Genomic DNA, 23,079 nt, shown 5'->3' on the forward strand with positions numbered 1-23,079 from the left:
TGCACTGCTCTCTTCTCTAGGCTTTCATTTCAAATGGTGGTTTCAGATGCTTTTGTTTCACCCAGCATCTTAAAGCTGATGCCCTCAGCAGTGTACTGATGGAGGCCTGTAATTCCTGGCACTCAAAGGCCTGGGATCTGGTTACATTTGATGGCGTTATGCAACCTCTGAAAGCCGCTGTATTATATTGACAATCTAAAAATAAAAGAGTGAGAAAAGCATAAAGCCAAAGCAAGCAAAACATACTATTAAAATGGAGATTGGGGTGGGGTAAGGGGACAAGAGAAGGGAGCGTTACAAAAGAAAGATCTCTCATATGGCATGTAGCTGCTCCAGAGAAAATGTGAATAGCTTGGAGAGTATTTGGGTGTGAGAGGGTGGCCTTTTTTAGGCTGTTGCAGCCATGTGATCTCCTAAAGTGTCTGGCTAATCTGCCTGGGAATCTGGGGACAGCAAATTGAGCTGTCTATCTTGGCCCCTTCCCTCCATCTGTCTCCTTGGACTCAACATCAGCTGCACCTTTTTTCCAGTTCTGCCCAGGCTCTTTTGCTTGCTTATTAGTCCTTGAAACAAATAGGATGGCACTGGATGCAGCCTTTCCAATTAGCTCTTAATCAGCCTTTGAAAAGCTTATGTTTTCAAGACTACAACAGGTAAGTGAAAATTTGGCTAATGACTGTGAAATGGCAAACAGTTTTTCTCATGATCTTCCCAGTTTTCTCTATTTTCTTGTGAAGTTTGGAAAAAAGGAAGATGATTTTATCCAGGGAAAAGAGTCGCTGCTAGATGGATAAGTAATTCTCAATTAAACTTGCAAACAATTACTATGTTGTGATGATCGTAATATGTATTGTGACTATGTATCACTTTGATTCCTTTCTGAAAAGAAATTAGCCCAAATTAAATGATGATGGGTAGTTACATTAATTTTTCCAATGAAAATCTTAGGTTATGATAACTATTAAGACTGGGATTTGATCTTTATTGGAGTAATTATTTTGTCACTGACTTATTTCTTCATTTTTAAAAAATCTAATTATATTTTTATTCTGGGAGACTTGGCTGCTGTGTGAGAACACCCTACTGCTGTCCACCAGGAGGAATAATAATTTTCACAAAAGATAATTAAACTGCTGTTTAATGCATCTATTGTAACTGAAGCATAAAATCTGCACTTATAGGCCAGTACCTGACATTGAAAGGAAAGGAGCAGGAAGAAGTTACAATGTACCTCTACATGTTACCTTTGTGTGCAATTTGAGAACTTAGGCCCGATACAGACGAGCCCTTTGTAGCGTGGCGGTGGCGATAGTAGGGTTAGGGACCACACAGCAACCGCATGGTCCCTAACCCTAATACGGAGTGGTGGCATAACAATGGTGGAGTCCTGTGTATACAGGTGCTTCCATTGTGACGTAAGTACCGTGCGTTATTCGCACGGTGTCACAAAAAGAACCCAGTTTTTCTGGGTTCTTTTTACTCTGGAGGGAAGCCACACGGTTTGGCGGCTGAGGCTTCCCTCTGGAGGAAATTAGGTCGCCTGCAGGCCGCCTCTTTGGAGCGGTCTGTACTGTGCCCTAGAAACATAATTACTGTATACACTTGATACCACTTTGGTATGTTGTATATAAAAATTGCCCTTTATAAAATGTGAGCAAGATGATCAGCCATGCAACTTAACAGCAATGAGTTTATCTGACCATACAAAAATAAATTAGCCAGAAAACAATAGACCTCTAAAACTGTAGTGTGGGTCATGGTGGCCACATGAAAAAGAGGGAAGGGCTCCTGTACTTTTAATAGTTTTGTGGAAGAGAGAATTGCAGCAAGTATTGCTTCTCATGCAAGTTTTACTTGATGAAATTCATTCTTCCACACAAGTGGGTCCAAAACTTTAGTCTTCCAGATGTTTTGGACTTAAGCTCCCAGAATTCCTGACTGTTGGCCAAGCTGACTGAGGCTTTTGGGAGTTGAAGTCCAAAACACCTGGAGAACTGAAGTTTAGGAATCACTATTCTACACAATTATTAATTGTAGAGGAGTCTCATGCTCTTTTCTACATGGTCAATCTAGCTGGGGTTTCCAGGACAGAGGGAAGTACTTGTAACACTATTACATTTAAAGGAATCGGTTGTACTTCTACTTAATTTTTTTTTTAAAAAAGCTCAATGCCAAACATGATGATGCCAGTTTAAACACAGAAGATCTGACTTGGAGAGCAAAGAGTGGGAGACATGGATTCTTCACTGCCATCTTTCCTGAAGTGCTTTTTGCTCAGCTGGCCTAGCAGTGGGTCATGGTTGTGAAGGGGAGTGGTGGGAGGAGAAATCTTTGCAGATAAATGACACACAAATAATGGGACCATCCCATACTCTTCTCCACTGGTTCTCCTGCTTTTTAGACTGGACCCGTTTGTGTATTCAATGTGTTTGGGGCAAATATGGGTTTCAATATATGGAGCTGCCATAATCCCGTCCACACTAAGATTGGCCCTCAGTACAAAGAAGCTTCATATTTTCATATTTAAATTGGTGTTCGTGGCAGAAGCCTTCTTCCACTCAAGAGACCATATTAGTCAATGTTGTTGCTTTGTATTTAGTGCCTGGAAACAGCAGTTCTGAAAGCAGTACAGTATTCTAGTATATCATTATGATTTAGTGAATATTGGGAGTGATTCTAACTTTGCCAGGTTGCAGGTTGCCAGCTGAATCTCAGGAAAGTTCTTATATTTCTCTGGATCTCCAGCTGGACAAGACAAATGTCTGGGTGAGCAAGGCTAGAGAAAAAAGTTTGATTTCATCAGTGAGGGAGGTGAAAACCTGGTTACCTTTCTCTTCCACACTTACCACTGGCCCCAGCATTCACTGCCACCATATGAAGGTGATCATACATGTGTTGCACCTTTGCAGAACTGGTAACTAGAAGAAAATATTTTCTAAAATGGATTGTTTCCTAATCTCTGTCAAATTAATTAGTAACATAAACAGATACAATGCTGGTTAAACAATATTGTTTTTAAATTGTACTTTAGCTATTTCCAGGTGATAGATTCTAGGAAATTATATCTAATGCACAGCAATTTGAATGCCCTAAAATTAGTGTGCATGTAGTATTTTCTTCATAAGATGTTGATCATAGAGACAGTGCAGGAAATTCACTTTGTCTACCACTGTCTGTCACACACACACACACACACACACACACAATATTTTATTTGCACTTGTTACATAAGACCTACTCCCTGGTCTCAGTTTTTGACCCTGGATGAACCTAAATTGGGAAGGCTGCTTTATGGAGTTTGACACACTTATGAAGGATTGGTGCCTCAATGAGTATTGGGTGAGGTAGTTCAACGAAACTGAGAACTGTAGTGTCCATTGGCCTTTTCCTTCGTTAATACATCAAACTCCTTAAACCAGCATGATGGACTCACTGGATCTTTTGGTGTGATCTAGTAAGATTTCTTGGCTGTAGCCGATTATCTAGACTAGGGGTTCCCAACCTAGGGGTCGCGACCCCTTTGGGGGTCGCCAGGTTGGGAATCTCCCCTGGCTCCCCCCTCCCCTTCTCCCCGCAGGTGCTGGCACTGGTATCCTGAACCTAATTGGGCTTCCAGCTCTTACTTTTTCCAGGAATTCTCAGAATCTCTCCAAAGGACGATAGCTCAGTTTAGTCATTTTAACTTCTAAGGAGAGTTCTGCCTTGATTTGCTCTCAGACCCATTTATTGGTATTTTTGGTGGTCCATAGTATTGTTGAACTCTACTCCAGCCCCACATTTCAAATTAGTCTTCTTCCTGTCAGCTGTCTTTGCAGTCTACCTTTCACATACACAGAAATTGGAAATACTATGGCCTGGATGATTCTGACCTTGTTATTTTACAATATATCTTTATACTTGAGGGCCTTATCTAGTTCCTTCCTGGCTGTCTCCATTTTAAGTTATGATTTCACCAAAATATAGAAAACCTTTAACTATCTCCGTGTCTTCATTGACATTTAAGTTATGTAAATTATCTGTGGTGATTAATTTTGTTTTCTTAATCTTCAACTGTAAGGGGCAAAACAGACTGGCACAATACACTGGCTTGGGGGCAGCGTGGGGGCATGGCGTTTAGATGATACATGCCGCAACACTGCCCCCAAGCCAGCATCATGCTTTCTACCAGACCAGATGGCAGGCAGCATTGTGGCGCCCTAGTGGTATGTGCATTCATATTTTAACATTTTATAAGGAAATATTTTAACCTTTTATAAGGAAATAACATTGTTCAAATTAGAACAGTTTTATTTAAGCAAATTCTATATTTAACTCAACAGGTGTAAATTTGACATATTAAAAAGTTTGGGAAGAGGGGGAGGAGGACAAATCAGAGCCTCCAAGTTTAGCACCCACCTTGTGCAATTCTAATGCCCCCCCCCCCACTGGAGTTCCTGCCCCTCCGTTTGAGTACCACTGAACTATTCTGTACAAACTTAAAAAAAAAATTGGGGTGCCCTCTAGAGGTCCCCCAGGAGATTACTGCACATGATTTTTAATGGCCCTGTGTGTCTGGCGATTCAGTCAGCTGTCTACCTGCTCCCTGTTGATGGGTAACACATGGGATGGTTTTAAAATGGAGGACTGTTCCCAGTATAGCAATAGCAACTTCATTTATATACCACTTCATACCACACTAAACAGTCTCTAAGCAGTAAGCTAATTGCCCCCAATAAGGTGGGTACTCATTTAGTGACCTCAGAAGCATGCAAGCCTGAGTTGAGCTTGAGCCCCTGGCTAAGATTGAACCCACAACCTTGTGGTTTCTGAGTGAGTGGCTGCAGTACTGGCATTTAACCACTGCACACCAGGGCTCACAGTATAGTAGGACACACAGCTATGCTAGTGCTCAGGTGGAATCAAGTATAAGATAATAGGTTGTTGTTGTGTGCCTTCAAGTTGTTACTGACTTATGGAGACCCTAAGATGAACCTATAATAGGGTTTTCTTGGCAAGATTTGTTCAGAGGAGGTTTAGCATTGTCTTCCACTAAGGCTGAGAGAGTGTGACTTGCTCAAGATCATTCAATGGGTTTCCATGGCTGAGCTGCAAATTGAACCCTGGTCTTCAGAGTCATAGTCCAACATTCAAACCACTGTGCCACAAGATAACAGGACAGACTCTGAGACTGTTTCATATACCCAAACACAAACAAGTGAGCTGTATATTTGAATGGTGCACTACCCAATAATTCATCAGTTTTGTGACTACTTGAAATGTATATGTGCTTTTCTCTTGTATCCGTCCATGAAGAACAGTGAAAACATGTTCTAAAAATTGTGCCCTATATCAAATCCTGCCACTATAATATAAGGAAGGCTTCACTTTTGCTGATATAGCACATTTTTTAAATTTGAAAAAAATAAATATTTATGACCTGCATTTTATCCCCATAAAGGCTCCTAAAATAATGTTTTTAGAAAGGGAAAGAATATTATGACAAAACCAAAACAGCAAACAAAATTAATAGCAGAACTTGCATTAAAACCACACATCCTCTAACTGTCCCAATTTGGCAGGGGCTGTTCCAATTCTTCCCCTATCATCCCACTTTGTCCAGCTCTTTAAAATTGCCTGAGTTTCCCTCTCCCACTTTCTTCCTTTGTCCTCAGCTTCCTTCAGTATGCATTGAATAAGCATTGCTGCAAGCAGAGTTTGCACTCATTCAAGTTAGCAGGGGAGAGGAGGAGGGGCTCCTACCATTCCCTGTAAACTCAGGCAAAAGTGAACTGCTGCAGCCTCTCCTAGTTTGTGGGTTCTTCCTCATTAAAAATGGCTGCTAGCTTGACCAATCTCTGATATTGCTTGGTAGCAGGTGCCCTGGTTTTCCCCTGTGAATTGGTGAAGGTTATGAAACTTACAGGGAGTAGAAAAAGACCCCTAAAACACAAGCATATGCACAATAAAAGCTAGGAAACACCCTCACTGTTCACCTTAAACTAAGATGACATAGGACTAGTTTTATTTCCCTGGAGAGGGAATTCCAGGCTGCATCCGCACTGCAGAAATAATCCAAGTTGATACCACTTGGACTGTCCTGGCTCAATGCTATGGAATTCTGGGAACTGTAGCTTTGTGAGATATTCAACCTTCTTCTGGTGCCACAACAAACTGCAATTCCAAGGATTCCATAGCACTGAGCCATGGCAGCTAAAGTGGTGTCAGTCTGGAATATTTCTGCAGTACAGACGCAGCCCCAGAGCCAGAATGTTGCCACAAAGAAGGCTCATAGTATCATAGAATCGTAGAGTTAGAAGAGACCGCAAGGGCCATGCCATCCAGTCCAACCCCCTGCCATGCAGGAAATCTAAATCAAAGCATCCCTGACAGATGGCCATCCAGCCTCTGCTTAAAGACCTCCAAAGAAGGAGACTCCACACACTCCGAGGGAGTGTGTTCCACTGTCGAACAGCCCTTACTGTCAGAAAGTTTCTCCTAACGTTGAGGTGAAATCTCTTTTCCTGCAGTTTGCATCCACTGTTCTGTGTTTTAGTCTCTGGAGCAGCAGAAAACAAGCTTGTTTCTTCCTCAACGTGACATCCCTTCAAATATTTAAACAGGGCTATCGTATCACCTCTTAACCTTTTCTTCTCCAGGCAAACATCCCCAGCTCCCTAAATCACTCTATTCTGCATTCTTCCCAATCTAGTCTCTTAGTGAAAAATAAGAGGCTCTCCAAAGAAGATGGGACACAATGCACATCTTCTAAATTCCCTGACCCTTTTGTACAGGATGCAAATTTTCACATGGGGGAGCCCTCATGCAAACAGCATATGAGGTTGCTTGGAACATACCTTGGAAAGGCTACTACAGCTCTCGGAAATGGAATCTCCCATCCATGTAACTTTTAAAGGTCTCTTTTGGACCCATAATTTGGCTCAGCAGCCCATAATTAGGTTCCCTCTCAGCCTGTGGACTGAACTAAATTACATTATTTTATCAAGTACATTTCTCTTTTTAACATTGGCTTTACTTTATTGAGCCTAGTAAGTCATTTTTTCCTTCCCCCCCCCCTTTTTCTTATTTTTCTTTATCTCATTTCTTTATCTCCCTTCCTCCCGCAAAGGGACCCAAGGTGGCTCTCGAGATAAAAACATGTCAAAAAACTTTGCAGAAAGAATTTAAAAACAATTAAAATAATCTAATTAAAACAGTATAATAATAATAATAATAATAATAATAATAATTTGTTTTATTTATATACCGCTATTCCAAAGATCATAGCGGTGAACAGCAAGTAAGCTAATTAGCAAGTAAGCTAATTTGCCCCCAACAGTCTGGGTACTCATTTTAGTGACCTCAGAAGGATGCAAGCCTGAGTTGAGCTTGCAAGCCTGAGTCGAGCTATAAAATGAATGCTAAAACATACATTAGTTAAAAACATAACTAAAATGCGAGTGAAGTATTGCATCAAAATCAGGTAGAGTATATATTTTAAATTAATGAGATCCTTTCTTCCAGACACTCTAGGATGAAAGCAGTTAGAGAAATGCCAATTTACAGCCCTTGCTGTACATGAGTGGGCAGGCATTCTTATCCATCCATATTCTATGACTTGACTAGCCTTGTTTAACCTAAACATGAAACCTAGTCACAGCCCTCTGGTTGTCATTTTAGATGATGTCAGCTCCCAATGTAGTCCACAGTGGTAGGTTAGGAATTCTTTGGGCGTATCAGACACATTTAGCTTTGGGCATGCGAGATGAAAAATTATAGGTTAGTTAAGGAGTTCAAAAGGGAAAGAAATGCAGCATAATTGGATCAGGACACTATGATCAGTTGCAGTGAAACCAGCTGAACATCATTCTGGGAACATGGGCACTATTCCAAATTCCAAGAGAAGGAATAGGAGGGGCAGGGAGAACTGTAAACGTGTTCATGGCAAGGCTTTGGTTTTATTCAAATGAGAAGACATAGGATTAGTTTACTCCTGCATCCATCTAGGCAAGGGAAAATGCAATTTAGCATCTCTGTCTTTCTCTCTGTTTCCCCCCCTCAACTCAGCATGATCAACTAAGTTGCATTTAGAAAACAGCTATAAAATTGAGAAATTGTACATTAGGAGGTGGCTGTCTATGACTTGTAGTTGCAAAGATTTTTTATGGAACATGTGTGTGGTTTCTTTTTAAAGCTGTGATACATGCAGCTTTCTCTGTTTGAGAAGGGTCACGAACAGTACCTCTTGCACAACAGACAATCTATTTTGAATTTACAGTAATTAGTACAGCAACATGACAGAAATATTACAAATTTTGGTTATGTGATCAAAGAACAGCTCTGAACAGTATACCCTGCAAAGCTGTCTTTGATTTGGCAAACTCATGGTAGTCTGGAAAATACACAGGGGTGTGGTGGCCATTTCGTAAATTCAAACAAAAATCCACCAAACAGTGATGCCTTTCTTGGCCAACCGAAATGCACAATATACTTGCTGCAAGCTTTCAAAGCTCCACTGACTTCTTCATCAGGCAAGATGTTGCATACCAAACAGGAGAAAAATTAGAGATGTTAGTCTCTATGTTAGTCTGCTGTACAAAGTAACTTACAAAGGCCTGCCCAGTAGTACAACAGAACCAACATAAGCATGCACAGACACACACAAGCAAACATATATAATACAAACTCACAAAATTGAGAGACTATTTGTATCTGACATCTGACATTGAAGAAGGCAATGGGAGATTTATATATATATAAAATTTCTGCAGTGTGGATGGAGCCATAGTTAATGAGGCTGTATCCTCAACAGCAGCAGCTTTACCCACACTGCAGAAATAATCCAATTTGACACCACTTTAGTTGCTATAGCTCAATGCTATGGGATGCTGGGCAGTTTGTTGGGGCATTTTGCCTTCTCGGTCAGAGAGCTCTGGTGACACAATAAACTACAATTTCCAGGATTCCATAGCATTGAGCCATGGCAGTAAAAGTGATTTCAACCTAGAATATTTTTGCAGTGTGAATGCAGCCTATGAAAACTAAGTGAAAAAAATTAACATATCTAAGGGTCTATATAGACAGGCCAAAATAAAACTGCTTCAGGTCACTTTGGAGGTATGTGGGACTGGAGTGTGGCTTTGGTGTGGCTTCTGGACGCTTAGGATGCATGCATCATTTAAACAGCATACCTCCAAAGTGACCTGAAGCAGCTTTATTTTGGCCTGTCTGTATGGGGCCTAAAAGTTCCTACATGGTGTTCAAATCAACAGTTTCTCCTAAGGCAATATTCTCAATAACACTTCATAAAATCTGAGGCATTGATGCTACCATTTTATAAATAATTCAGATAACATTCTCTGAGTGAATAATCTGAACTCTTCATATCCACTGCTTCTCATAGCCTAGGATTGTTGACTGCTTAGAAAGGGCTAAAATAGCCATGCTCCTGTTTCTTTAATAGTCTTCATCTGTGTAAACAACTGGTGAAACTTGTCCCAGTATGAAGAAAACATTATAAGCAGCTTAAGTCTGGAGACTGAACAGCTTCTAGAAGATCCACGACAATTGCACAATTGACAGTCCTGTGACAATGCTAGTTTCTGCATGATCCCAACTCACCATATCTCACGTTGCTCCTCTCATATTGACTCCAGTTCTATGTTGCTATATGGGTGGAAAAGATAAGGCTGTTGGTGGTGATGGTTGTTGTTGTTGTGTGCCTTCAAGTAATTTCTGACTTATGGTGATCCTAAGGCGATCGTATGTTTTTTCTCCTTATTATATAAATACTGTATACAGGGGTGCCCCTCTTATTCAACAAGTTAGGGACCAGAGAACAGACAAAAAAAGTAATTTGTTGAAATGTGGAATCCATATTGTTGTTGTTACTGTTGTGTGTTTTCAAGTAATTTCTGACTTATGGCGACTCTATGGGGTTTTCCTGACAAGTTCCTTCAGAGGAGGTTTGCTATGGCTATCCTCTGAGGCTGCGAGAGTGTGACTTGCCCAAGGTCACCCACTGGATTTACATCGCTGAGATGGGATTCAAACCCTGGTCTCTGAAGTCCTAGTCCAACACTCAAAACACTACATCATGCTGGCTCTCAGGAACCCATATTATTTGTATAAGCACAAATAAAAGCAGAAGTAATTGTACATTGCTGTAGTGTACGATGACACCACAAACAACTTTTACAGTATACAGCGCATAGACTGAATGAAAAGATGGTGCTGAGTGGGGAAAAAAAGCAGTGCATGGTTACCAAAGCACCATCTTTTTATTCAGTGCAAAGCGCCATCGTTTTATTCAGTCATTCATGGTATTGTCCTATACTTATCATATAGCACTGTACAGGTATTCACACTTATATTTGTGCTTATATCTATTAAGAAGGCAGACTACATGTCTAATACATGGGTTCTGGTAATAATTTATGTGGAAATGGAATGTGGCTTTGGTGTCGAATACATGGGTTCTGGTAATAATTTAATAGCGTTGGAAGATCAGTTAATCAAAAAGCAATCTGTCAAAAAGTGGGGATGCCAGTATGTACCTTGGTATTCGCTGGGGTTGGTTCCAGGACCCCCTGGAGATACCAAAATCCATGGATTCTCAAGTCCCGTTATATATTCATGTCATGGAGTAAAAATACCTGGATTCTCCAACAACTGAATAAACCTATATGTCTAGTTAAAAACAACAACAACAACAACCACAGATCCAGTGATGGTCAAACTATATGTTACTTTTAAAGATTTTTCTTCCATTCCTAACAGTTGCTACTTCTGAGAGAAAAGTAGGTTCATTAGAGGACAATAGTCATCAGAGAAGGAATGTTTAACCTTTACTTCACCTGCTGCTTTGTCATCACAACCCCAATTATTCACTTTTCTTGGTCATTTAAGGTCCAAGTTTATTTCCAATTTTATTTCTTGCCGTCATGTGTCTGGAATCCCATATGGGAGAGAAACCAATGGGACACAACTACAGTACAAAAGTAGCAGGCAAGCAGAGGGCTAGTTGCCTACTGCACCGTTGCTAACTATCCCTTGTAATTTTAAGATGTCTACAATGGTTTAACTTATTGGTAGCCCCTGTGCACTGGGAAAGTGCAGCAAGAACTTCTTCTTTAGTACTTCTAGAGTTAGGTTTGAGGAAGGGGTAATGGATAGGCCTAGAAATTTCACAAATGGTCAGACAGCCCAGAGTGTTAGAAAATTCACCCTAACTAGTGGCAATCTAGTATAATTGTTCACTGGAGGAATTCTTACCCAAAAGAAGGTCCATCAGTAAGAAAGTCTGTTACACAGAGACATTTCTACCTGTCAGCTTGTCTGCATTGCAGAGGATTAAGCCCTGATGAGAAACAGACAGAGCTATGAACCAATCATATGCAGAAAGGGTGGTGTGATTTAAACCACAAAAGGTGTAGAAGGATGTGTGTGTACCAAGCAAGTATAACTAAGTATGAGATACTCTTATGTGTATGTAGGTGTACAAGTACATACAAGAGTACTTCTGAAAGAAGAAGGAAGGGGGAACTGCTTCCAGTTGGTTTCCACAACTTCTTTTTTGTTATCTACCTTCCCAGAGCAGCCATGGGGTAGTGCACAGGAGGAGGGCAACTGAGAAGACTAGATGAGGAATGGGTGATAGCTCATCTCCAGGTTTCCACCTGGCAGTGGTTTGTGATGTACTGTGGGGTTGAAATACCTACATTGGCAGAAAAAAACTAGATCATAAGTTCACCTTACGGTTACTGTAAGTTAGAAATGACTTGAAGGCACACAACAACAAAAACAACAACAATCCCAGCAAAGACTTGTCACAATTAGCAACATCTGCATCCGAACTGTAGAAATAAAACAGTTTGATATTACTTTAACTGTCATGGCTCGATGCTATGGAATTCTAGGATTTGTAATTTTGTGATATATTTAGCCTTCTCTGTCAGAGAGCTCTGGTGCCACAAGCAAACTACAAATCTAAGGATTCCATAGGATGAAGCTATGGCGGTTAATGTGGTGTCAAATTGCTTCATTTCTGCAGTGCAGATACAGCTAAAGTATTATGCATATTTTAAATGTGGTTCAAATCAAGTCTTTTCAGAATCAGGCCTCAGATCTTCCTTAAAAGGGTCATACAATCAACAGCAGGGCCCAAAATTCAGGAAAGATAATCTGACAGGATAAGGAAATAAGATGAGGACATCTATGAAATGTTAATAGGAATCCAACAAAAAAAGCCATCCAACAATAATTTGAAACTTACTGAAATCAACTTCTTACAGTGCAGCTGTGTAAATTGTAGGAGATGAGAAAAACTATCCTCATGCATTTCATTTCAGTATACATTACATTGTTTTACTGCAGTTACACGATTTCTTCTTTTTTTGTAAGAAATAAAAAAAATTAAAAATATGCTCTGTCATTTATTTTCCTTCAAAAGTGGTGATTAGTCATAAACAACTTGAAGTTTACTCTTGTTTTCAGATGCAAAGTTCATAGTCCCATCACTGCAATACATACAATTATTTTCAGACAAGTTACCAAAAAAATCTTTTGTATGTTTGTTTCAGTTGAAATGGTGAGATTACATATGTAAACTGCATTCATTTCAGGCTATGGGAATTGATCATCAGCTGGTATTGCTCTCAGATGCAATCTCAAAATAGCACTCTTGATGGGAATGTATTTCCATAACTACTGGAAATGCCCTTGGATTGTACAGTGTTCAGATCTGCTTGTTTTCAGCACAAGGATGAATGGAACATATGCTTGACTGTGGGTGGAGCACAAGAAGATGCAAAATCGGACATTATTTTATGCAAAACCACTAATCCTTTGTTATACCCCATCCCATGCTTCCTCCACACCCTGCAAAAACAATACTTCTTTTTGCTCCTGAGGTGTGAATATGGTTTCATTTTGCTTGGTGTAAGAGTTAAAAACAGGCCAACATGGTTTAGTGGTTTGAGTGCTGGACTAGAACTCTAGGGGAAGAGGGTTTGAATCCCCATTTATTCATGGAAGCCCACTGATCCTGGACAAGTTACATTTTCTCAGCCTAATAGGAAGGCAATGGTAATAAATCTGAATAAATCATGCCACAAAAACCATATAGGGATGCCATATGTTGAAGTCAGCTTGAAGGTACATAACAAGAGCAGCAACAAGAAGAAGAGTTAGAAGTATATTGAAGACTGATGAGAAGTAGCTGGAGGCATGGTTAGTGATATGTGCGTTTAACATAATCCATGCCACATGTTTGAGCAGATCATGTGCTCTCATCTGCTCCATTATTCATAGAGCACTCTTTTTTCAACATTTGTTTTCTTTCATGCTAGTGGATTTTCTGTGGAAAATAATATGTAAACTAATGCACAGTTTTCTATAAGGCATACTGATACAATGCCACTTACGTGCATTTGCATTTAGGAAGAAAATTCTTCTTTCCCCTTTTATTTGCATCTCTTTTATTCTCATCCATCACTTCCAAAAATAATACAATATTTTCTATGGGTACCTGTGTAAATACCTTCATAAATGTTGGAGACAGTGGATTCTTTTCTTCCAGCCACAGATTCCTTTGTACAAATCAATCTGTTTCCCTGTCAGAACAAGAAAAATCCAAAGAAAAACCCATTATTACTTGATTTTGTGGAATCCCTATGCAGGATAAATGGCTATTCTGGAGTCTGATTCCCAGAGAGAGCACAAGCAGTTGAAGTTAAACCAGAGATAATTATGACCTTACGGTTTCATTTAACAGGGAAATAAAAATACTATTACACCACAAAACCTATGACTGTGAAATGCTGGACAGCGATAAGAGAATCAGGGAGAAATGGTTCTAATCCCTTCTATGTTGAGCTCACTGGATAGCTTTTAGGAAAGTAATTCCACTCCAGCTACCACTTCCCAACTGTAAAATGGAACTAAGAAAGCATGACTTTAATATCATTCCATCAGGGCATCTGAAGAAGTGGACTGATATCCACAAAAGCTCATGATAAAATAAACCAGTTAGTCACAAATTCTTTTCTCACCTCATTTCCCCTTTTCCTTCCACTTTCCCCCATTATCCCCAGCTTATTTCAATTGCTGCAAACAGTGTTCAAAGTGCAAAAGTATTTGTACTCAGTTAGACGGGGGTGAGGACAGCAAGGGGTGTGATCTCTCCCTTTTCAGTAGGTTCAGGCAAAAACAAACTGCTGCAGCCTCCTCTAGCTTGTCTTTCCTTCCTCATTAATAACTTTTGCTATCTTGAACACACTCTGATGTTGTTTAGCCACATGTATCTCACTTTTCATCTGTGACAGTTTGGAGGATATGCAATCAAAATAAAGTAAAAAATCAATTATAGATGCCCTTGGCCAGTTAATTAGCATCCTTATTAATCTGGTCATGGCCATAGTCAGCCTTCTTCAAAACAGTCTGTACAATGTGGAGGAAGGAATGGAATCTATTAAGCACTGTTCTGCATAATTCCCACTCATTTCAACTGTATGCATCACTTTGTATGCCTTCTTATGAAAAGGCAGGTCACAATGTAGTTACTAAACAAAAATTCAATGAAATTATAAATTTGGGGGGGGGGGGGAGTGTCAATTATGCTGAGTCTTGAGGCTACATTTGTGTTGCTTGGTCCCTTCAGCAGCTGCCAGTACTGTCGATCCCCACAAAAGGAAAAAGAAAAGAAAACCAAAAGTAGACAGAAGATACTTTGGTTTTCTGGAAAACTGGCATTTTTGGTCAGGAATGGCTGCTTAATTATTGGAACTGGCTCAGGATTCTTCTCATGGAGGAGACCTCATCCAGTCTTATAAAAGTAATGCTGTAATGGCTGAGTATCAGTTCAATTGCCACCAATAATCTTGTGGTGAAGATAATGACCTGTGGCTGACTAGGTAATATTAACAGCCTCTTCTCCTTTCTACCTGACTATTTTTGACATTAATTTTGATGGAACAATCAGCAGATGGTTAAAAAAAAAGAGGGTGGGTGGGATGAAGAATGTGTAAACTGGATTAAAAGTGCCATGAAAGGTAAGTTTGGTATGGCTTTTCTTTCCTTCCCACCATCTATTTTATTCTATGATTCTATTCTATCTTTATGAAAGCATCTGTGGCAGAATATTTAACCAAGAGGTGGGTAAAAAACCCACCCTCTTCCAAAGGGACTTTCTTTGAACCTTTGACATCAAGTTCAATGGATATAGATCTGTTGAACAAAGGAGTCACATACTGCATCAGATAAAAGCTACAGTTCTAGGCATATTTTTAAAAAGTAAAGCAGGAAACAGGAATGGGGGCACTGTCAGTATTTTATTTAGTGATAGCTTTTGTGGTCTTCGTCCCATTATTTTTGCTCCTGTAGACTAATTCCTGCTTCTAAATCTACACACAAAAATAATACCCTGATTTCACTGGATCTCAGAGGCTAAGCAGGGCCAGACCTGGTTAGTACCTGGAAGGGTGACTGCCAGGGAATGCCAGGTGCTGTAGGCTATATTTAGAGGAAGGCAATAGCAAACCTCCTCTGCATAAATCTTGCCAAGAAAACCTAAGATAGGATCACTATAAGTCAAAGTCAATTTGAATGCACAAGACAACAAAATGTACATTTTTGAAATAGTTCAGAAAACACACATGCTGGAAACTGTCCATTTTTGGGCAAGATTCTGCAGTGTGTGGTGGCCTCCCAGCTCCAGGGGTTTATGGATAAGACAAATTATCTAGATCACTTTCAGTCTAGCTTCAAGCATGGTAATGGGACAGAAAAGGCTTTGGTCATCTTATAAGTTTATCACATCAGTGCCTGTAATGTTCCCATCGAGTCCTGGAAATGTTCTGTGGAAAAACGATATGGGAACAGGTGTTACTGCATTCGATAGTTATAACGTGATGGTAACAGTATGGCAACACATATTATTGCATTGCATGTACTGTTGTATTGGTACTGTTGCTCAGATCATTCCCAAGCCATCCTTCTTTGGCACTGTTATAGTGAAGTTTACAGTACCACACAAGTAATAAAGTATGCAGGAAAAAGAAACAATTCTCCATTGGAAAAAATGCTACCAAGATGATTACATCATGATTATTCATTTCTTTTTCTTGAAAAAACAACAGTATTACACACACACACACACACACACACACACACACACCCTTCTCGCATCAACACCGGAAGAACAGTAGAATTTGTAGATGTTCTAGGACAGGAGAATAGGAAATTGTCCCAGCCAATCAGAACATGAGGACGGGTTGAGAATGGGTCGGATTATTGCACAGATATCAACTGGATTGGTCTGTAAGTGTTCTTGCCGGTTGAGAACTCATGTTTATAGTACTCACACTGGGACGGGTGAGGGACACTATGAACACTGAATGGGAACTGAAAGAGAACCCAGCCGTGCAATAAAGTTTGTTCCATTCTGTACTCATTTTGTACCCAGAATGTTGCCAGAACGCTGTGCGATAAGCTTATTAGTGGATGACTTACACAGGGAACTGAACAGAGTAATTTGTCCCTGTTGGTTCTGCTGGACCTCTCAGAAGCTTTCAGTACCATTAACTATGGTATCCTTCTGTGTCAACTCTGTGGGATGATACTTGGAGCATTGTTATACAGTGGTTCCAGTATTTCTTGAAAGGACAAACTCAGAAAGTGGTATTGCAGGACTCCTGTTCGATGCCTTGGCTGTTGGCCTGTGGGGTCCCTCAGGGTTCTTTGTCCCCCATGCTATTTAACATCTATGTAAAACTGCTAGGAGAGGTCATCAGGAGTTTTAAGTAGTGTCACCCATATGGTGATGACATCCAACTCTACCTCTCCTTCCCATCTGTTTCAATATTGAACCGGTGGCTGTTGTCAGTAATGGACTGAATGAAGGCAAATGAATTGAAAATTAATCCAAACAAGACAGAGGTGCTCCTGGTCAGTCAAAAGGCAGCTCTGGAAACAGTGACTCCATCTGTGCTGGATGGTGTTATACTTTCCTGAAATCTCTGGCTTGCAGCTTGGGTGTTTTCTTGGGCTCAGCTCTGAGCATGGAAGCTCAGGTTTTAGCTGTGGACAGGAATATATTGCACAGTTAAAAGCTGCAGCCAGAATGCTGATCAGAGCCAGTTATAGGGTGTATATAACATCCTTGATTACCAGTTCATTTCCAGGCACAATTCAAAGTGACCTATAAATCCCTATATAGACTGTATCTCCCCATATGAACCTGCAAGATCTACAGAGGAAAGCTTTCTCTTGGTCCTGCCACCATCACAGACTCTCTTAGTGAGGACATGAGGGAAAGCTTTCTTGGTGGCTGCTCCCACTCTCTGGAACACCTTCCATGGGAAGCTAGGCTGGCTCAATCCTTGCTTTCCTTTTGCTGCAGGCAAAGATCTTTTTGTCTAACTGTTTTAAATGTGATTATTTTAATTGTGCCAGCTGATTTCTTTGGGTCCCCACTCTGGGGGGAAAGGCAGCATATTAAATAAATACATACATAAATTCATCTATCTGTTGTTGTGGATTGATTTATTTAGGGGGAAATGGCCCTTGAATAATCTGCTGGATTTTTATTTGCTTCTGCTCTTTCTTTCATTCTTTTTTTCATGGTTTAGGTTTTTAACTTGCCTAATTTTTTTTGATAAATTTCTTTCTTTTCTTTTACTTTTGAATCCTGTAAATTTTAAAATATTTTTGTTTTAAATGCTGTAATCTTCCTTAAGTCTTGAACTGGGAGAAAATGCTCTATAGATAAATATACTACTACTAGTAGTAGTGTAGTATATACTAGTACTGGTAGCCATGTCCTTCTGTCATGACAGTATGAACAACATGGTTCCAACCAAGCCTAACCAGACTCAGATATTTCTTTTTTTAAATTACTTTTTATTTATATTCCTGGTTTTTTCCCTTAAAAGACTCCAAAGCTGGTTATATGATACTTTTCCTCCTGCCCATTTTATTCTCATTACATCCTGGTGAGGAAAGATAGGCTGAGTCAACGAGTGGTCCAAAATCACCCAGTGAACATCATCATCATCATCATCATCATCATCATCATCATCATCATCATCATCATCATATTTATATCCCACCCTTTCCCCAAAACTGGGACTCAGGGCAGCTCACAACATTAAAAAAAACAGTACAGTTAAAAACATACAAAATAGTACATTAAAATATAATTAAATTATTACAATATCAAAACAAGTTACATATTAAAGAATAAAATACAACTTCGTGGCTGTGTGGTAACTAAAACCTGTACCAAGTCGTAGTCCAGTATTCTGATTCTGAAGAAAAGGGTTGAAATTAATGTTCTGCCCTTCTGAATGTCTAAGAGTGCGTCTACACCATAGAAATAATGCAGTTTGACATCATTTAACTGCTAGGGCCCCATCCTACAGAAATTTGTAATTTGGTGAGGCACCAGCATACTTGAGCAGAGAGGGCTAAAGACCTGGTAAAACTACAAAATCCTAAGATTTCATAGGAGGAAGGTACAGTACTTAAAGTGGTATCAAAACTGCATTATTTCTACATGCATATGCACCTTTAAAAAGGCCCTGGTGAAGAGTGATTCAAAGTCATCCCAGCAAGCTTCATGGCTGAAGGAGTATTTTGAGGTGTTCTCTCTGGTCCCAGTCCCGCAATGGCAGCTCCACCTTAGCAAGCCAGTCTAGAGGAGTTTATACAACAACAACAACAACAACAACAATTTTATCTATATTTCCCGCCTCTCCCTGCAGATCAAGGCGGGATTACAACAATAGAAAGAACATTACAAGATAAAAAACTACAATTTCATATAAAATACACTAAATAAAACAGTAAAACTGCCATCAATATAATGCATAGACTAAATAATCATTTAAAATACATATCTTTACAGATAGAGGTGGGGTATTTCTAACTTTCTTATAGCAGATTGGGTGGATAGGCCTGCCGGAAGGGATCCGTCTTCAGTGCCTTCTTAAAGACAACTAAGGCGGTAATGAGACGGATCTCCTCCGGCAAGCCATTCCATAATTTAGGAGCTATAACAGTAAATGCCCTGTGGGAAGTTGTTTTAACCTGGTGTTTATATACTGTAATAAGTTCTTCCCGGTTGTTCTGAGAGTGCGGGGTGGATTGTGTAGGGAGAGGCGTTCCCTCAAGTAACTTGAGTCCAAGCCATGTAGTGCTTTAAAGGTAATAACCAACACTTTGTACTGCACCCGGAAGCTAATCGGTAGCCAGTGAAGAGATTTTAATACTGGTGTTATGTGGTCTGATCTAGATGTTCCAGTGACCAATTTGGCTGCCGCATTTTGCACCATTTGAAGCTTCCAAACTTGGTACATAAGTAGCCCCATGTAGAGCGCATTACAGAAATCTAAACGAGAGATTACCAGTGCGTGTACTACTGCTTCAAGGTCCTTTTGGTCCATGTAGGGACGCAGTTGGCATATCCACCGAAGTTGGTACCAGGTACTCCTGGCCATCATATCCACATGGGATAACTGTAAAGATGCATCCAGGAGTACTCCCAAACTGCGAACTTTGTCCTTTAAGGGAAGTGTGACCCTGTCCAGGACTGGTTGACAAAATTCCATCCCTGGACTTGGGGTACCTATTGCAAGTACTTCTGTTTTCTCTGGATTCAACTTTAGTTTGTTTTACCTCATCCAGCCCATTACAGACCCAAGGCAGGCATCCAGAGGAGAGATGCCATCCTTAGTCACTGCGACAGTCGGAGACATAGAGAAATAGATTTGGGTGTCGTCAGCGTACTGATAACACCGTGTCCCAGGTCTCTGGATGATCTCTCCCAGCGGCTTCATGTAAATGTTAAACAGCATGGGGGATAGAATGGCGACTTGAGGGATGCCAGATGTCAGATCTCTTCTAGAAGAGTAACTGTCCCCCACCCTCACCATCTGGAATCTGCCCAAGAGGTAGGAACGGAGCCACTGGAGTGCAGTGCCCCCAATACCTAACTCCCTCATGCATTCCAGAAGGATATCATGGTCCTTGGTATCAAAGGCTGCTGAGATGTCCAAGAGCACCAACAGGGTCAAACTTCCCCTGTCAATGCCCAGATGGAGATTGTTGACTAAGGCGACCATAACTCTCAACTCTGTATCCTGCCCTGAAGCCGGTTTGAAATGGATCCAGATAATCGGCTTCATCCAAAACAGCTTGGAGTTGGGAGGCAACTACCCTCTCGATCACTTTGCCCAAGAATGGTAAGAGAGAGACCGGTCTATAATTGTTTATTACTAGGGATCTATAGCACTATTATTCCACTTTAATTGCTATGTTTCCACCTTCGGGATTACTGGGGTTTGTACTTTGGTAGGGCACTGGTGCATTCTTGCAGAGATTTCTCAGTTCCCCTGCCCCCCATTGCCATTCCCAAATTCAATGGGATGGAACCATGGCACTTAGAATGGAATTATAGTGGTATAATTGTGTAGTATGAATGGGCTTCATCTCAGTTGGATCAAGGAAGCATCTGAAGGCTTGCTGCAGAAACAAGGGCAAAGGATACTGGCAATGGCCTTCACTTCTTGTGTTTGAATTAAGGCTTTTGCTGGTATACTTAAGCATCAGCATTGGGGATCACAGCCCAACAGCACACAGCAGGACAGTTGTGTCATTATTCATTGCCAGCAATGGTCTGGGCAGTATCCAATTGCTTCCTATTAATATTCATCCATGCACTATCCAGGACTGTGTTCCAAATCACAACAGCTTTCCCAGCAAAAGAAAGAGTTATTCTCTCTATCAACAGTTATTACAGGATTACTATCTGATTGCTGTGAAGGAGGTCTGGGTTGAACAAAATGGCTGTGTGTGTGTGAATGGGGACCAAAATGATTGTCTGACTGTCTTAATGGACAGTGGTTAGGTGTAGTGGCCAGATCCTTTGTGAGCCAAATGGCTTGGCTGATGGGCTTGACCCAGTTAATGGATATTTTCTCAATAGCCAGGAAATAGCACAATGTTCTGTCTGGGTTCTCAACAGGGATGATGTCATCTAGAGGTGTGTGTGTGTGTGTGTGTGCGCGCGCGTACAAAAAGGAACAAAAAAGAAATTAACATATGAGACAGGGCTCAGGTATTTACTGTAGGAAACCCTCTTTTGTTTTCTTGAGAGAGTGTAACTTGCCCAAGGTCACCCAGTGGTTCTCCATGGCAGAGCAGGGATTCAAACCCTAGTCCCCTGGACTCCAACACTGATACCGCTACACTGATGCTGGGTCAAAAAATCCTAACTTCGCCTATATGCTGGTAGGATCCGATGTGGTGACGGTGACTTACCAGGAAAGAGGTCTGTGGGATCTTGGTGGATAGCTCAATGAAGGTGTTGGCTCAGTATTCAGGAGGTGTAGAAGAGGCAGCATTACTCTGAATGCCAGTCACTGAGGAATAATAGTGAGAAAAAAAAATGGTTCCCTCATGTTCAGCTTGTAGGCACTGATTCAGCATCTAGTTGGTCATTGTGAACACATGCTGGTAAACTTAAACTTTGTGTATGTATGTGACTTCATGTCACCTGTTGAGTTATGGTGACCTCACAAATTTCATAGGGTTTTCTTAGGAAAGAAGTACTCAGAAGTGGTTTTGACAGCTTGTTGTTTGCTGTTGTTGCATGTCTACAAGTCATTTCTAACTTGTGGCAACCCTAAGATGAATGGGTTTTCCTGAAAACAGGGATTTCCTGGAAAAAAATTGTTCAGAGAAGATTTGTCTTTGATGTCTTCTGAGGGTGAGAGAATGTGATTTGCCCAAGGTCACCCAGTGGATTTCCATGGCTGAGCAGGGATTTGAACCCTAGTCTCCAGAGTTACAGTCCAATGCTCAAGCCATTACACAATGCTGGCTCTTTGCCAGTTCCTTCCTGTGAAATATAGCCTACAGCACTTTGTATTTATTGGTGGCCTCCCATCTAAGTACTAACCAGGGATGATTTTGTTTAGCTTCCAAGATTAGATGGGATCTGGTGTTTTTAGAGCATTTAAACTTTAGGACTCATCTTATTCTGGGCCTGCCCACAGGAATGTCATATAGGACAGTGTATTATGAATGTTAAATTGTGTGTCTCTGCCTATGCTCAATTTTTATATCTTTAAATCTCAAATAATACAGATGAGCATCCAACCCACAATCATCTTTTCAGGAGGTCAGGAGCATAGAACTGTGTGCAGTGGTTAAAAGACTAAGGGAAGAAAGCTCTGTGCAAACAACAATGTTTCAAGAGTGGTATTTTGAGCCAGGAGATTGTAAACATGTCCCTTACCCACCCACCCTGTTCTTGCCAGTTTCAGCTGATGTCTTCACAAATTGTTTTTTAAAATGTCCTCTTGAATGTATTTCTTTGTCTGCCTAACCCAATATATCAATGATTTGCTCCACCACAGAACAGCATGTAAAGGTTCTCATGTACCATTCTATCTGAAGATCTGTGACATTAACAGGGGGCCACAATTAAAGATCTCCGTCATTCCGCTAAAATTGGATGGCCCCATGACCCAGGACCCCTTTTTTTTCCTGTGCAACTGTGCAGTAATAATGAAAAATCACTGAAAGTGGTCAGGAGTAACCTTCCTATGTATGAGGAGGGATCAGGGGATTTGGAGCCCTGCCTGCACACCGTTTTATCGCAAAACTGCATCTCCTGGTGGATTCCAGGAGCAGAAAATGATTTCTTCTGCTGCTTTTTCTCAGTGGACATTGTTGAGTCTGAGGGGCAAAAGCCCTAAAAACACTTTAGCCTTGAAGACTGCTCTTTGCCTGCACCCCTACTAAAACAACCCAGAGCAAATTGTACTCATACATCTAGGTTAGCATTAGGGTTAGTGTGATGGTCCAGGAGAAGTTCAATCACTGTCCCAAATTAAGGGTCAGTCACTTAGAACAGTTTTGGTCCATGGACTGGTGCTGATCCAGAAGCCATGGTCTGCTAGCACATGGTGAGTTTCCAGGAAAAATAACAGTTGTAGCCAAGAAGCAAGAGCCTGTGTGGTGCAGTGGTTTGAGCATTGGACTAGGAACATGGAGACCAGGGTTCGATTCCCAGCTCTGCCATGTAAACCCACTGGGTGA

The 23,079-nt window shown here is 40.7% G+C and overlaps 1 protein-coding gene across 3 annotated transcripts in view; it reads left to right on the top strand.

Annotated features, from left to right (window-relative positions):
* Positions 1-538: 538 nt before the first annotated feature.
* The window catches only part of LOC149321504 (RAF proto-oncogene serine/threonine-protein kinase), a 142,073-nt gene continuing 119,532 nt past the window's right edge, over positions 539-23,079 (top strand). For all 3 annotated transcript variants that reach the window (XM_089523294.1, XM_089523303.1, XM_089523316.1), the window contains exon 1: positions 539-653. The gene's annotated coding sequence lies outside the window, so the exon portion shown is untranslated. The remainder of the gene's footprint in view (positions 654-23,079) is intronic.

Source organism: Sceloporus occidentalis, unplaced genomic scaffold (assembly GCF_023333645.1).
Source record: "Sceloporus occidentalis isolate IW3139 unplaced genomic scaffold, rSceOcc1.0.p SCAF_1, whole genome shotgun sequence".
NCBI lineage: Eukaryota > Metazoa > Chordata > Lepidosauria > Squamata > Phrynosomatidae > Sceloporus > Sceloporus occidentalis.